The sequence below is a fragment of the Halichoerus grypus genome, chromosome 13 (genome assembly GCF_964656455.1).
Source record: "Halichoerus grypus chromosome 13, mHalGry1.hap1.1, whole genome shotgun sequence".
NCBI classification, from domain to species: Eukaryota; Metazoa; Chordata; class Mammalia; order Carnivora; family Phocidae; genus Halichoerus; species Halichoerus grypus.
Window position 1 is genome coordinate 36,381,854 of NC_135724.1, and position 17,527 is coordinate 36,399,380.

General features: G+C 45.0%; 1 protein-coding gene across 1 annotated transcript in view; it reads left to right on the plus strand.

The window, feature by feature from the left end:
- The window catches only part of LOC118533873 (zinc finger and SCAN domain-containing protein 30), a 508,183-nt gene that overhangs the window by 110,775 nt on the left and 379,881 nt on the right, over nt 1-17,527 (plus strand). The gene's annotated exons all lie outside the window — the stretch shown is intronic.

The following is a 17,527-nucleotide window of genomic DNA, read 5'->3' on the forward strand; positions in this document are numbered from 1 at the left end:
TGCTCTTGGGGGTACATTATTTGATCCAGGAATGAACTGGCCCCCGTCTGCTTGCCCTACTCTGGCTCACAGAGTACCGTTTCTGGACATAGACCACACCTGAGCCCTCATTCCCCAGCACCCTCCCACCTCAGTCAGTGCAGAGGGGAATCTGGGTCCAATGGAGAAAAGGCGAGCGGAGAACACACAGCGCGGCTGGAGCTTGGGCCCGGAGGTGACAGGCGGCTGCAGGTCCTGTGGTCGGCTCAGCTGCTCCAGCGGCTCCAGCAGCTTGGACTCTCGCTTTCCACGGCTAAAAAAGAGGCAGAGACCTGTAAAACCCCACATCTTGACATTTTAGAGGCAATTCTAGTCATTTTGGTAGATGTAAGCTCTAAAGAAATGACTAGAATGCAAGGTCTGGCAATGTCTGTCTATAATTAAAGCTCGTATTCCCTGGCAAATTCATTCCTTTTAGAAGCAAATTATTTCAGACTCCCATCAAGTCAATTGCTCATTCCCGGTGGGTTCAGAGGCATTCACAGGTGGGTTACTGATGAGTCATAATGATCCTCACCATAGAAATCCAGGGTCCTTGTCAAAGTAACAAGCAACATGCAGCACTCCGGGGGCTGCCTGAGCCTCTCCCAATCCTCGGGAAGGGTGATGGGGCTAGGGCTTCCAGGGTTAACTAAGAGCCTATGCCTTGCTGAGGGGGTGTCCCCCAGTAAGCCAGGCTGTGGTGTGACCAAAGTGTATTGGGTCCTTTCAGCTGGGGGGTTCTCAAATGTAGGGGAAAGTGTATGATTTCATGGAAACTATGAATTGTTTAGATCACACGCTTTGGGATTATCTGATTCTGGCCTTTTATTGCCAAAGTGCTATTTTATTTTTTATTTTTATTTTTTTTCCTTTTTAAGTAGGCTCCATACCCAACGTGGGACTTGAACTCATGACCCTGAGATTAAGTCGCATGCTCCACCAACTGAGCCAGCCAGGTTCCCCCCAAAGTGCCGTTTTATAACTATAAATTGTAGATGACCGATAGCAATGCAAAATACTTTTTTTTTTTAAGATTTTATTTATCTATTTGACAGAGAGATACAGTGAGAGAGGGAACACAAGCAGGGGGAGTGGGAGAGGGAGAAGCAGGCTTCCCGCGGAGCGGGGAGCCCGATGCGGGGCTCAATCCCAGGACCCTGGGATCATGACCTGAGCCGAAGGCAGATGCTTAAGGACTGAGCCACCCAGGCGCCCCAATGCAAAATACTTCTTGTCTACAGGCATGCAAATGAATTCTCTCTGCTGGAAAGACAACCCCCCCTCCCATGTGGAAAAGCCAGTTTGGGATCCATGTGCAAGTTCATCAAGTACTCCCGATGTGTAAATGTGTCTGTGCTTTGGATTTTCCTTTGAATTGATTGTCACATCCTTCAGGTTTCTTCACTAATGAGTTAAATACAACCTTTAACACAGGTTTATTTTCTATCTATTAGAGTCCTTTTTCTTTTTTGCTGAAAATGATCCTTTAACACAACTTTAGTGCACCAGAGCCGACCCCGTTACATTAGGTCTGGGGGTAGAGCCTGAGAGTGTGACTTCTGGCAAGTCCATGGGTCACACTTCGGGAGGCCTGCTTTATGGTTCCTCCAAGGGCATCGCTGTGGTGACAAGGGCCCCATTGCAAGGGGCAATTCTCTGGGGTTAATAGGGTGCCTCCCAGATTCTCACGGAGACCAACCGAGGGGAACCTAAATGAAGCGAAGTGGGATCATGAAGCCAAGACTCTTTCCCCAGGGCCCGAGACACAACCTGCCCAGGGCTGTGGACTCTCATCCGTGTGCAGCCACCACTTGTGCTCCTAAAGCTGGCATGTTCTGAGGTGGACATGGGACCCAGAAAGTGTGGGAGTTGGAGCTGCCCCCCCCCGGATGCCCTCGCTCTTATTCAGCACAGAGCCAGCCTCCATGCATCCCTGCTTCGAGCAAGGGGAAACATGATGTACTGGGCTAGTCTCTAGGACCTGGGACCCTGAACAGGGAGGGAGGGGTCACTGTGGTACCCCATCCTACTACTATCCCTCACCGGTACCACCTTCTTTCCCCAGACCAGGGCCCAGAGGAAAGGGAGACCTGAGGCTGTGACTAGCTGTGACCTGTCTGAGGCAGGGCTAGACTGTCCCCACAGGCTCCAGAAGGCAGGGGTCTTTTTGATTTTTCATGGCCACACTTGAATCCAGCCCGATCTGGCTCTGAAAATGGGCTTTTCTGGCACAGAAGGGGCTGTCCACACAGGCGGAGCTCCTCTGGCCGGAAGGATGCCTGCTTTTGACGTCTGACCCTGCAGTGTCGATCCTGCTTTAGGATACCGCACAGCAGTAGTCTTGTGACCCAGGACAAAATACCTAGTCTTGCCAGACCTCCATTTTTCTACCCGTAAAGGGAAACAACACTGATGAGACCTGCCTTCCGGAGCTCTTGTGGGGAGTTCTTGTTCTTCTCCCCGGAAGCGGTAATCCTGGGGTCAGGGCCACCGTCTACCAGCTGTGCCGGCATGGAGTGAGATGGTATGGGAGGCAGCATCATGGCCCTCGAAGATGTCCATGTGCTAAGCCTCAGAGCCTAGGAGTACGTGAGGTTTCCTGGTCGGTGGGAATTAAGCTGGTTGCAGTTGGAATCCGCTGACATTCACATAGGGAGCGTATCCCATATGATCCAGGTGAGCCCACTGCAATCACAAGGGTCCTCAAGTAAAAGGGAGGCAGAAGAGGAGGTCAGAGTCACGGACTCTGAGAAGCTGACCGGCTGTGGCTTGTAAGGCAGAGGAAGGGGGCTATGAGCCCAGGAATGTGGGCAGCCTCTAGAAGCTGGAAAAGCGCAGGGCAGATTCTCCCCAAGATGCTACAGAAAGGAACACGGCCCCTCCGGCACATTGACTGTAGTCCCTGTCCGACTGCTCGCCCACGGAACCGCAGGACGAGACGTTGGTGTTTGAAACCACCAAGTTTTCAGTAATCTGTTATAGTGGCCACAGAAACCCAGTACAGAGGTAAAGGTGAAGGCCCTTGGTAAACCACGTGCAGAAGCAAGTGTGCTGTCCTTCATAGGTGGAGACTCCCCATTTCGTGTGCACACGTCCCACCTTCAGGAACAGCAAAAGGTTTAAAAATAGTCAACAAAAATGGGGATTTCAGTTCCCTAGAAGACAGAATAAACACACGTCTCCCTCTTTGGCCTGCTAAGTAGCACTGAGAACTTTGGGCATTACAGAGAACACAAAGATCAGAAAGCACTAAAAGGTGGAGAGAAGGTGGCCGACCAGCTAGAGACTCGGGACCTGGGGCAGGGGGGTGATGTTGAATTCTGTCTTTTGTTTTTGTTAGTGTTGTGCTTTATATACGTAGAACGAGTGCTAGAGAAGCATAAAAGCTGCAGACACCGGTGCGTGCAGACAAGAAAAGCCTCCAGAAAAGCCTGCCCCCTCTAGCTGAAGGACCAGGAAGAGGCTACTAAGCACGAGAAAGAGCAGCTCTGCTCCAGCCAGGAAAACTGGCTCCAACCGGCCCCATCTCCAAATGGAGAGTCCAGGCTTTTTTTTTTTTTTTTTTTTTTTTTAAGGTTTATTTATTTATTTGAGAGAGTGAGAGCAGGGAGGGGGTGCGCAGAGGGAGAGAATCTCAAACAAACTCCCGGCTGAGCGCGGAGCCCCACGCAGGGATCGATTCCACAGCCCTGAGATCATGACCTGAGCTACAACCAATAGGAGGAAACTCAACCAACGAGCCACTGAGGCGCCCCTGGAGAGCCTAGACTTCTGTCGTTGCCCCACTGCAACAAGGGGCCCCAAGCCCCCGCCAGGGTGGTGGTAAAGAAACCCAAGGCGGGAGTCTGGACGCCCCCCCCGCCCGATACCGCGCCCGCGGAGGCGGGGTGAGGAAACGTCTATACTTACCTTGCTGCAGCAGGGGGCGCTCGCTCCCCTCCCCAGCGCTCGCGCACGGGCAGAGGACGCGTGTTCAACGGAAAATTTAATTAAGATCCAGAGTCTCATAACCCAAAATGTCTGAGAGGAAAATCACTATACCTTGAATGAGAAAAGATAATTAACAGCTAGCAACGCTTCCACGACACACTTTGGGATGATCCGACAAGAATGTTAGAACAGCTGTTACTCATTAAAAAAAAGTTTCAATGAGCAGTGATGAACAAGCTTGAAACAAATGAAAAGACAAAAATTCTCAGCAAATAATAGAAAGTCTCACCAAAGAAATTGAAGATTTAAAGAAGACCCAAATGGGAACTTTAAAATATCACCATAGGTGCAATGGAAAACTCACTTGATGGACTCAACAGTAGAAAGGAAGGACAGAGTGGGGGAACGTCAGTGAGCTTGGAAATTTCAGAGTGGAAAGGCGCCTTTGGGTAGTTGTGGCCTTGGACCTTGGCACACATCAGATTGGGGCCCCAGGATTCCGAAACAGGAGCTGGAGTTGCAGCCCTGGGGCCATAAGCCTCTCTCCAGGGCAGGCTCTGCATCTGCTCCCGGTTCGCTCCCCTGTCCTGGACCCCGGCATCCTGCCTCTGCAGAGTCTCTGGGCCCAAGTTCCGGGTACTGCTGGGCCCTTGGGCCCAGGTGCTGCTGACTCGAGGTGGGGGACGCAGGGGGAAGGGGGCATGAGGCATTGACAATAATTGGAGTTTGGTTGATAAGTGGCTTGAGCCAGACGCTTTAAGAAGGAGTTTGAGATGGGGAAGCCTCTGGCACCTGGGGCACCCAGGTGTTTCTCATCCCAGGACTCACCTGCCACGCCGGTGGATCGCCTGAGATCCTAGATTGGGCTTCCTTTAAAGGAGGGGTCATGGCAACAGCACCTTAGGCTTAATCCCATCGTTCCCTGAGTTTCCCCGTAAGGCTCAGTGCATTCCAGCCCATTCTCTGTCTGCCCCCTCCAACCTGGACCTGCACTTACCCCCCAACACATCCTAAACCTCATGATGCACCCTGTTTGCCCTCCTGGGATGCCCCACACTCCACCCCCACTTCTCCCCACCAGGCCCCAACCCTGGCACTCAGCTGTCCCTCCTGGGGTTCAAAAGAGGAGAACGTTTTCTGATGGTGGAGCTGGGGTGAAGCAGCCAGCACCCCATCACAGGGTCAAACGAGAGCAACATGCTAAAGCTGTTCTTCAGAAAGAAGGCTGGAGGAACAGGCAGGATGGTCTCCAGGGACGAATTTCAGACACTTTGCAGCTACCAGGAGGACCAACTGGCCTGAGGATGTGCGTGAGTACCTGAGTGGTGTGGTATGTGTGTTTCTTTTTTTCTAAAACCTGTGTGAAGTGCATGAAAGTGACTAAGCCCTAGCTCTTTCTGGATAGCCGTGCTCAGGATGGGTAGCCCAAAGTGCCTGAGGACCAGCTGTAGCCTGTGTATTCATTAGCATGGCTTGGGTTCCGGGAGTAAGGGCTGTTTTTTCCCTTGGGATCAGCTTGCGCTGTGAAGGAAGAGGAGATTGGCTATGGTCAGGTGGTGGAAGGTGGCCAAGGCTGACCGCACTGAATATTATCAAGCAGACTCCCATTTAGTTCCTCTGCTGGCCAGACCCACCTTATTTTCTGATTTGAGAATGTAACTGTGTGTTCTGGGGTGCTGCAGCCTTTGACCTTGCCAGATGTAAGCCTGGAGCCCCTGGAGCCCCTGGGACTTTGGCCCCCAGGGCTCCGGGCATCCTGGAAGGCGAGAGATTCCCAGGACTCGCAAGTGAGTTTCTCTCCCCAAGTGGGCTTCGGATGTTCCCGCCCTTGCCCTTCTGTTGGGGCAGAATCTGCCCCTCAGTCCTGCTGGGTCCGTGGGACAGCTGTGGTCACAGTAGGACTCTGTTGGGTCAGGAGCAGTTTTGAAGATTTGTGTTTGCTTGATGGGTGGCCTGAGCCATACTCCATACTGAAGAGTTTGGGTAGAGGCTCCTAAATGGCTGGCTGGCCAGCTGCCCATTGGTTCTGTCCTGTACTTAGCTTCTTGCTTTCAGATGCCAGACTGAGAGGTCATCTCATCAATGTGTTTGTGGCAAAATTGCTTTGCTGTGGTCTCTCGAGATTGAGCAGATGTGGGAGAACGAGGGAAGGTGAGGGCAGGAGGGTACTGGAACCTGTTGAGAGGTGACAAAAGTGGCCCGAATGGGCAAGTGGGTGTCTTAGGCTGACATTCATTATTTGAGGGTGATGGAGGGGGTCCTGAGGTTTATAGGCAAATAACAATTACTATTATAAATATCTATACATATAAATTATATAATCCTAAATATAAAACCTGGACTGTCATAAAGTATATGCATCTGTATAAAAAAAGTAAACATGTAAGCAATAAAAAAGTAGAAAATTACCTAATCTAAATAGAGAAAAACAGTTTAAAAAAAAACAAAACAGAGCCACAGGGAGCAGTGAGATTTACTATTTGTATTATTGGAGTCTCAGAAGGAGATGAGAAAACAGTGTGGTGCTGAGAAAGTGTTCAAAGAAATAATAGCTGAAAATGTCCCTAATTTGACAAAAGATAAAAGCTAGCATATTCAAGAAGCTGAACAAATCCGCAACAAGATAAGCCCAAGAAAGCCACACTGAGATATATGACAAAAATTCTTTAAAGGAAAGACAAAAAATTCTTTAGCAATGAGAAAAATGACACCTTACCTATTAAAGGAAAAATAATCCAAATGACAGAAAGCATAGAAGCCAGAGGAAATAGCACATTTTTCAAGCACTGAAAGAAAAGATCTGTCAACCCACAGTTTTATATTCTATGAAAATGTCCTTTAGGAATGAAGGGTAAATCAAGACCTTCTGAAATGAAGAAAAACTAAGAAAATTAGTCAGTTGCCAGTAGAACTACTTTAAAAGAATGGCTAAAGGAAATTCTTAACACAGAAAGGAAAAGAAAAAAGAAGGCAACTTACCCACTAACATACCCTATACAAACATTAACTCAAGAAAGATCAAAGACCTAAATTTAAGAGCTAAAACAATAAAACTCTTAGAAGGGGGAGCCTGGGTGGCTCATTCAGTTGGGTGTCCAACTGTTGATTTTTGGCTTGGGTTGTGATCTCTAGGTTGTGGGATCGAGCCCCATGTCCAGCTCCACACTGAGCATGGAGCCTGCTTGGGATTCTTGCTCTCACTCTGTCCCTCCCCCACCCCTTCTTTCTCTCTCTAAAAAAAAATAAAAATAAAAAAATAATAAGTAAAACTCTTAGAAGAAAATATAGGAGCACATGTTTGTGACCTTGGATTTGTCAGTGCTTCCTTAAATAGGACACCCTAAGGATAAGAACCAGAGAAAAAATAGATAGTTTGGATTTCATAAAAATTTTAAACTTTTGTCCTTCAAAAAATACCATCAAGAAAGTGAAAAGACTTGGGGTGCCTGGGTGGCTCAGTCAGTTAAGCAACCAACTCTTGGTTTCCACTCAGGTTGTGATCTAGCCCTGCATCGGGCTCTTGCTGGGTGTGGAGTTGGCCTGAGGCTCACTCTGCCCCTCCCTGCCTCTCTAAAATAAATCTTTTTTTTTTTTTTTTTTTTTTTTTAGTGAAAAGGCAGCCCACATAATGGAAAAATTTTTTCAAATCATATATCTGATAGGGGTCTTGTATTTATAATATATAAAGAACTCTAGCAATTCAGTCATTAAAAAAAAAAGTTTAAAATGGGCAAAGTATCTGAATAGACATTTTTCCAAAGAAGATGAACCAGTGGCCAATAATCAGATATAAAGAGTGTCCACACCATTAGTCACCAGAAAAATGTGAAGCAAAGCCACAGTGAGATACACTCCTCACTCAGTAGGATGGCTACTATGAAAAAGACAGTAACAGGTGCTGGTGAGGATGTGGGGAAATGGGAGCCCTCAGACATTGCTGGTGGGAATGTAGAATGGTGCAGCTGCTTTGGAAAACCATATGGCACTTCCTCAAAGTTTGAAACCTAGAGTTACCACTTGACCCAGCAGTTTCACTCCTAGGTAGGTACCCAAGAAAAATGAAAGTATATGTCCCACAGAAATTTGTACATTAACATTCATGGCAGCATTACTCATAATAGCCAAAAAGTGGAAACAACCCAGATGTCTATCAACTGATGAATAGATGAATCAAATATGGTGTATCCACAAAATGGGATATTATTATTATTCGGTAATACAAAGGGATGAGGTACTGATCCATGCTACAACAGGGATGAACCTAGAAAATGTTATGCTAAGTGAAAGAAGCCAGTCAGAAAACATTACTATTTCAAGATTCCATTTATATGAAATCTCCAGAATAGGCAATTCTGCACAGAGAGAAAGTAGATTAGTGGCTGCCTAGGACTTGGAGGGTGATAGCTAAAGAGTATGAGGTTTCTTTTGGGGGAGATGAAAATGTTATAAAATTGATTATTGTGATGGTTGCACAACTCTGTAAATATACTAAAAACTATTGAATTGTACACTTGAAATCAGTGAATTGTATGTAGGTGAGCTAGATCTCAATAAAGCATAGTACCAAAAAAATGCAAGAATCTTAGAACACCAGTAAGGAAGACAGAAAAACAAAGACTAAAAATACAAGTAAATATAATTTTCCTTTTTCTCTTGACTTTTCTAAATTACGTTTGGTTGAAACAAAAAATTATTGCATTTTCTGCTGTGGTTCTCATTGTATGTAGAGAAAATAGTTAAGACAATTTAAATGGGGGAAGGGTTAAAGGAATGAAAGGTAAGGTGTTTTGTTTTGTTTTGAAAATACATCTCCCCTGGATTTCTCAGTGTTCCTATTAAAGCCTCAGACTCCAGAGACGCAGAAATTAATATTCAATAGAGAATTTTTTCACTTCCCCCTGAGAGACATGTTACTTTGCACCTATTAGGATTAGATCTGCAATCATTTGTTTCCCTGAAGGCAGAGCTAACTACTTCCACCCAGCAGCTTTGTCTTATCGCTCCAAGAGCCAAAAAAAAAAAAAAAAAATTCTAGGATGGATGCCTCGGTTGGAGCATTATCTTCCTAAGTTATGGCTTTCGAAATTTCAAAAGGGATGAAACCCAGACACACAGACATTTGTACATTTTAAAAAGCTGACATGCTGAGCTTATTTGGGCCCTGGAGATACTTATTTATTCCAAAGGGTTAGAGTAAGAGGTTTCCAAGGAGACTCTCTCAAAGGGGAGGGAGGGAGGGCTCTTTTTCTTGTACATAAGTGGCCAAATTTCTGTGTTCCTCCCTTACAGTACAGACTGTGTCTTTGCATGTGACCCTGCTGTCATCATTTCAGGGACACAGAAGCCCATGCTTGTCATTTTCTGCACAGTAAATACAGTAGGCCCTTGAACAACATAGGTTTGAACTGCGTGGGTCCACTTACAGGTGGATTTCTTTCTTCCTTTTCCTTTTCCCTTTCCTTTCCTTTGACAGTAAAAGCCATATGGCATTTATTTACAACTGCCCTGCCAGTCTCCACAGGACCTAATCTAAGGCGACTGGCACAGAGGTCTCACCTGCTGCCCTCTGAGTATCTGCGGAGGCCCACTGAGACCATCCGCAGTCCCCAGGACTGGCGGGCAGAAGGCAGGGCTGAAGTGTAGGAACACACCCAGAGGGCAAGGACGGCTGGTGGCCCCAGTGCCCAGGCCCCCCAGTCCTCTGCTCTGGCCCTGGGGCTGTGCAGGGGCAGCTGAGGGCCTGAGAGCCTCCGGGCCAGGCAGAGACTCCCCGTGATGGGACTCCCTGTGGTCGCCTCCTGGAGGCTGGCAGGCTCCCATGTGGCCACAGCCGCTGATGACCTTGGGCTGGTGGCACCCCACCAGGCAGATGGGGCCGCTGTGCTGCACTTCCGGCTGCTATTGCTACCCACAGGTCTCCCAGGCAGCTAGTGCTGAGGAGCTGAGGCCACCAGGCTGCTGCACATCACCACCTGTGGGCCAGGCCCGCCGCCCCTGTCCCTGCCACCTAAACACCGTTTCTTTCTATAAATATACGTACAGTGCTATAAATCTATTTTCTCTTCCATATGATTTTCTTTTCTTAAAAAGATTTTTTTAAGAGCAAGAGAGCAGGAGTGGGGGAGGGTCAGAGAGAGGCAGAAGCCGACTCCCTGCTGAGCAGGGAGCCCAACGTGGGGCTCGATTCCAGGACCCCGGGATCATGACCTGGGCCAAAGGCAGACCCCCTAACCAACTGAGCCACCCAGGTGTCCCTTCCATATGATTTTCTTAATAACCTTCTCTTCTCTCTAGTATACTTTATTGTAAGAATGCATGTAACATACAAAATATGTGTTAATTGACTCTTTATTTTGTCAGTAAAGCTTCTGGTCATTGGTAAGGTTTCCAGTCAGCAGTAGGCTATTAGTAATTCAGTTTTGGGGGAGTCAAAAGTTTTATGTGGATTTTTCAACTGCATGGGGGGTCAGTGCCCCTAACCCTTGCATTGTTCAAAGGTCAACTGTAATATGAAATCTGTTTCTGATCTAAAAATCTCATGTATACATTCAGGACATTCATGGAAGTCTAAAATCTACAAGAAAGACTTTTGGTTTCCAGTTCCACATGTAAGGAGCTTGGAAGTTGCTACTTTATCCTAACAAGTAAAAAGCTGAACAGACAAAACAAAAAAAAAGCCTACAGTTCTTCTTGAATCCATAAGAAAGGGGAGGACAGAAGGCAAACTACTGCCCCAAGACTGGAGAGTCAGGCATGTAGATACAGGGAGTCACAGCTCAATAGAGGAGCAGAGATTCATGATTAGAATCTACTATGGAAACCAGTGCCAGGGTAAGAAAAGCTGTAATTGCTAGAGACTCAGTGTGGGCAAGTCTGAGAGAAAAACTTAAGGGAGACCCTGCTATCTGGGGGCCCCCACAATATGGTGAGATTTACCTCCAGGAGCTCAACCAGATCCTCACAATTAAATATCAGGGAAAAAACACCACAGGGCATCTGGCAAAAGGTGGGGAAAAGGAACCATTTTAAAATATGCCAGAGCACGCTGTTCTTCTTAACAAGACTTACCCTTGAGGTATATTAGCAAGTTACTTTATGGATAACAACAAACTGACTCTAAAGTTTATATGGAGACCAAGAATAGTCAACACAGCATTGAAGAAAACAAGGTTGGAGGACTGATGGCATCCGACTTGAAGTCTTGCTATAAAACTACAGAAATAAAGACAGTGTGGTATTGGTGAAAAGACAAATATAGATCAATAGAACAGAATTGAAAGCCCAAAAAAGACCCCATAAATATAGTCTTTGACACAGGAGCAAAGACAATACAGTGGAGCAAAGACTGTCTCTTTAACAAATGGTGCTGGAACAACTGGGTATCCACATACAAAAAATGAACCTAGACACAGACCTTACTCCCCTCACAAAAATTAACTCAAAGTGGATGGTAGACCTAAGTGTAAAATGCAAAGCTATATATCCTAGACAATTACATAGGAGAAAACCTAGATGACCTTGGGTATAGTGATGCCTTTTTAGATAGAACAAAGGCTCAATCCATGAAAGAAATAATTGATATGCTGGACTTCATTAAAGTTAAAAAACTTCTGCTTTGTGAAAGACTATATCGAGAGAATGAGAAGACACAGACTGGGAGAAAATATTTGCAAAAGACACATCTGATAAAGGACTGTTTACCCAAAATATACAAAGAACTCCTAAAGCTCAACAATAAGAAAACAACCAATGAAAAAATGGACCAAAGATTTTGACATCTCACCAAAGAAGATGAACAGAGGGCAAATAAGCATAAGAAAAGATGTTCCACATCGTATGTCACCATGGAAATGCAAATTAAAGCAACAAGATACCACTACATACCTATTAGAATGGCCAAAATCTAGAACACGAACACCACCAAAAGTTGACAATGTGGAGCAACAAGCGTTCTCATACATTGCTGGTGGGAATGCAAAATGGTATAGTTACTTTGGAAGACATTTGGCAGTTTCTTACAAAATTAAACCTCCTCTTACCACAGCATTCAGCAATTGTACTCCGTGGCATTTACACAAAAGAGTAGAAAACTTATGTCCACACAAAAACCCACACGTGGATGTTTATAGCAGCTTTATTCATAATTGCCTAGACTTAGAAGAAACTAAGCAATTAAGATGTCCTTATGAATGGATACATAAACTATGGTACACACAGACAATGGAATATTGTTCAGCACTAAAATGAAATGCATTATCAAGCTATGAAAAGACATGGAGTAACTCTAAATGTGTATTACTAAGTGGAAAAAAAAAAAAGCCAATTTGGAAGGAGTACATACTGTGTGATTTTAACTATATGATATTCTGGAAACAGTAAAAAGATCAGTAGTTGCCAGGAGTTGGAGGAGGGGATAAATAGAGCTTGGAGGATTTTTAAGGCAATGAAAATACTCTGTGTGATATTATAATGATGGATACATGTCATTATACATATTTCAAGCCCATAGAATTTACAACACCAAGAGTGAACCCTAAGGTAAACTATGCACATTGAGTGACTGTGATGTGTCGGTGTAGTTTCATCCTTGGTACCCAATGTACCACTTTGGTGAGTGTTGTTAATGGGGGAGGCTATGCATGTGTGGGTGTAGAAAGTATATGGGAATCTCTGTACTTTATATATTTTGCTGTGAACCTAAAATTGCTCTAAAGACTTGTCTTAAAATAATATCTACAGGAAAGTAAGAAAGTGAGAACTAAGAAACTAAAAGCAAAACAAACATTTAAAGAAACGGGAGACTTAATCCTTACATCAATAATCACATTAAATGTATGTGGTCTAAATATACCAATTAAAAGACAGAGATTAGCAAGTTGAATTTTAAAATGTCCCAACTGTACACTGTCTATAAGAAACTCCCAATATTGGGGCGCCTGGGTGGCTCAGTCGTTAAGCGACTGCCTTCGGCTCAGGTCATGATCCCAGGGTCCTGGGATCGAGCCCTGCATTGGGCTCCCTGCTCGCCGGAAAGCCTGCTTCTCCCTCTCCCACTCCCCCTGCTTGTGTTCCTGCTCTCGCTGTCTCTCTCTCTGTCAAATAAATAAATAAAAAAAAAAAAAAAAGAAACTCCCAATATTGCAAATGATAGGTTGAAAATTAAAAGATGGGGAAAGATACACAAACATTAATAAAAACAAAGCAGGTGTGGTTATATTGTCAGACAAAGTAGACCTTGGGTCAAAGAAAATGATCAGGGATGGAAAGGAACATTATTGATAGAAGGGTCAATCCCTTAAGAAGACATAGCAGTTGTACATGTGTGTGCATGCTCCAGACAACAGCACTGTAAAATATGATGAAAAGACTGCTAGAACTGAAAGGAGAAATAGATCCACAAAAATATATTTCAAGATTTCAACATCCCTCTCTCAAAATTTGATAGAACAATTAGAAAATTAACAAGGATATAGAAGAATTCATCATCAACCAACAGAACCTAATTGATATTTATAAAACATTCTACTCAACAACAGCAGATTACACATATTTTTTCAAGTGCCCGTGGAACATTTACCAAGATGGGGCATATCTTGTGCCATAAAGTAAATCTCAACAAATTTTTACAAATTGAAATCCTACAGATTGTGTTCTTTAACCATAATAAATTTGAACCAGGAATAAATAACAACAAAAAAATCTCCAAACACTTGGAAACTGAACAACACACTTCTAAATAATACACAGGTCAAAGAAGAAGTGTCAAGGGCAATTAAAAAAAAAAAGGAACATGAATGACAATGGAATGAACTGAATGACAGTGAAAATACAACATATCAAAATGCAAGACAGCTGAGGTGGTGCGTAGAGGCGAAGTGTATAGCACTAAATGCTTTCATAAGAAAGGAACAATGTTTTAAATCAATAGCATAAGCTCCCATCTTGAGAAACTGGACCAAAATAAGCACAAAGCAAGCAGAACAAATAATTGGGCAGAACTAATAAATGATGAGGGCAGAAATCAAAGGAATTGAAAGCAGGAAAATAATAGAAAAGAATCAACAAAACCAAAACAGATTCTTTGAAAAGATCAATAATACCGACAGACTTCTAGCAAGATCGACAAATTTTAAAAATGGAGAAGACAAATTATCAATATCAGGAGTGAAACAAGGTATTACTACAGACCCTGCAAACATCAAAAGGACAACAAAAGAGTACTACACACAACTCTATACACAACAGTTCAGCAACTTAAATGAAGTGAACCAAGTTTTCGAAAAGTACAAATTACTAAATTCACCTAATATAAAATATTTAAGTAAGTTTGTAACTTTAGAGATACTGAAGCTACAGTTTAAAAACCTATAAAGTTCCAGGTCCAAGTGGCTTAACTGGAAAATTCTACCAAGCATCTGTAGAATTCTACTCTAATTCTAGAAATCTCTCCCAGGAAACACTTCCCAGTCCTTTATATGAAATCAGCATTAACCTATCAGATGGCACAGTGATAGCACAAAAAGACATCTACAGACCAATAGCCCTCATCAACATAGATGTGAAAATTCTTAACAAAACATTAGGAAGCAGAATTTATCAATCTATAAAAGAATTATACACCAATACTGAATGGGTTTATTCCAGGGATGCAGTGGTGGTTCATTATTTGAAAATAAATCAATGTAATCCGCCATTGTATTAGTTCCTTATTGTTGCTGTTACAAATGAACACAAACTAGTGGCTTAAAAACACACATTTATTATCGGACAGTTCTGGAGATCAGAAGTCCAAGATGGGTTTCATTGGCCTAAGATCAAGGTAATCAAAAATAGGGCTATGTTCCTTTCTGGAGAATTTAGGAGATAATCTGTGTTTTCACACTTTCTAATGTCGAGGGGCTGCTTTCATTCCTTGGCTCGTGGCCCCCTCCAGTCTTCAAAGCCAGCCGTGGCCAGTTGAGTCTCCGTTACATCACACAGCACTCTGACACTGGCTCTTCCTCCCTCTTTTACATTTAGGGACACTTATGATTGCACTGGGACCACCCAGATAATCCAGAATCATTTCCCCATCTCAAGGTCAGATGATGAGCAGGAACCTTACTTCCATCTGCAAACTTGATTCTCCTTTGTCACGTAACCTAACATAATCACAAGTTCCAAGCGTTAGGACATGGCCGTCTTTGGGCGCCATTACTCTGCCTACGACAATGAGCCCTCTGGTTGCCTGCTTCTTGGCCCTGTCCTGGGCCCTTTCTCTTCCCCTAGTTATTCCTTGGGCACATTGCTCTGCTCATCTTCCAGTTTGCTAACCTTGTCGCTATCCCAGAGCCTTGCCCTCTCTACTCCCCAATTGCCCCACAGTTTGCTCTGTGGTACCTTCCAGGCTGTGGTCAAATAGCCCTTCCTCAGGTAGGCTGACCTGATACACAATGGCTCCCACCCTTCTGTGGCTTCGCTGGCCGCTTGAGCTTTCTTCAAGGCACATTCTTTCTTTTGTTTCACTTGTTTTTTTCTGTCTCTCCACCCTCCCTCCTCATGTCAGCTCTGTGAGGACAGTTAGTTCTGTGTTCTGAGCCCCTGAATGGAGTGGGATGTGGAGGAGGCTCTTAGTGTATATTTGGTGAATTAATGAACAAATAAATGGCAATCATCTGCAAATAATGAGGACAAATTGTTGTTCTTGATGGTATTTTTTGCCTCCTTTCTGTTTCATGTCCTAATGTATTACCCAGAACTTCCGGAACACTGGTAAGTGGTAATGGTGATACCAGGCATCCTTGTTTTGTTTGATTTAAATAACAAAGTCGCTAGGGTTTTCCCACGAAATATAATTTTGGCTTTGGGTTTAAAATAACATGTTGAAGTACAAGAGGACTTAAAAAGCAACATGTTCAACACCTGCTTTTGCAACAAGCTCTTACTAGTAGTGTTTTATCAGACATTTACTGATACAATATGCACATAGATATTTTGTTGTTTTAAGACAATTCCAACTTGGTTTAAGTGAATTGTCCTTTTAATCTAATGTTGAATTCTCCCTGTTAATAGTGTGTCTAGAAGTGTTGAGTCTGCAATCATGAGAAAGACTGGCTGAGAATTTTCTCTCTTTCAGTTCTCTGTTTCAAGTTCTCTTTTTATCCCTGAAGCTGCCTGTAGACCAGCCTTCCCTGGCAGGCTGCACACTGAGGCGCAGAATGGGGGGGGGGGGGCGAGGTGCGGCGCTGAGCTGAGTAAGAATGGAAGTGCTGAAGAGTAAATAGTCTCCTCGTTTTTTGTTTTTTTGTTTTTGGTCACTTTTTGCATTTTTAAATGTTTCTTGGCTAGAGTTGAATCAAGCCATGCATTGGCTTAGAGGACCAGATTTACTGTTTTCTGAACCAAATCGTCTTCTGGCTGTCCGGTGGGGGGGTGGTCCTTGGTCCCTTCTGGCACGCGGCCCCTGCCCCAGCAGCAGCAAATGATAACGGAGGAAGGAAAGGTCCCTGGTTAATGCCCTCAAGGTGTTGTAACTCCCCAATGAGGAAGGTATTTTAGAGATGACAGACCGAAGCCCGGACAGGTTACTTGCTAAAGATCCCCCACTTTGGGTTTGAACCTGTGACTGACTTGAAGCCTGTGCTCTTCCCACCGTGCCCCCGCCCCCTTTCACAGCCGGCACCCTCGCTTTGGCCATTCAGATGCCACAATTAGGAACCAAGACCATGTACCCTCCCCTCTCCCATCCTCCCATAGGACATGCAGTGCAGTGTCGCCTGCAGTCCTGAAACGTGGCAAAGGCCCAGAGCTGAGGACAAGAAAGCAAAGATTCTTCCCAGCGTAGGGGGCAGGAGCTGAAGTAGGGCAGCCCCTCAACACAGGCTACAGGGAGGGGCCAGTTTGTGACGCAGCCCGTCTGCCTTCAGACCTGTACCGTGCTCCGCTGAGGGTCCTGCCCTGCGGCTGGAGGGAGATCACAGAGGAAGTTGCAGTCTTCCTAGCAGCCAGAATAGGGGGGACATCACTGTTCCCACAGTGTCACAGAGCGAGCACATGCCAGATTTTCCAGGTAGAGTCTGGAGGGAGGTACGAGTGCAGACCCTGGTGACAAGGGCGAGGGGTGACATGATGAGCATGCCCTGGAGGTGATATCGGGGGACTCTCTCATCACCCCCTTTACCCTAAAGGATTATCTAAACAGCTCCGTGCATTCTCATCCCCCACATCAGTGACTGCTGGGTAGGGGACAGTGTCCCAAGCCAGGCGATGGGCTGTGAGAGGTGTGCTGGAGAAATGAGGTTCTATGAAAGGCTTTCTTGCCCCTGAGGAGAGATGGCCTTCTCCCTCTGAATGTGGTCTCCAGGCACGGTGCCTAAAATTGCTGCAGCCGTCTTGGCCCTGGCTGGGGGATAAGGCTTCTGAGGAGAGGAGGGGGTGGGATGGGGCCAGACAATTGAAGTGGAGCTTCCCTCTGAACCTCCGTTATGTGATAATAAGTGTCCTCGTTTTTAATGTCTTTGAAAGTTGGGTTGACATTACTTGGAGCTGGAAGCTTGGAATCTCCCAATTAATAAGCCTGGTTTATCTCTATTTTCCA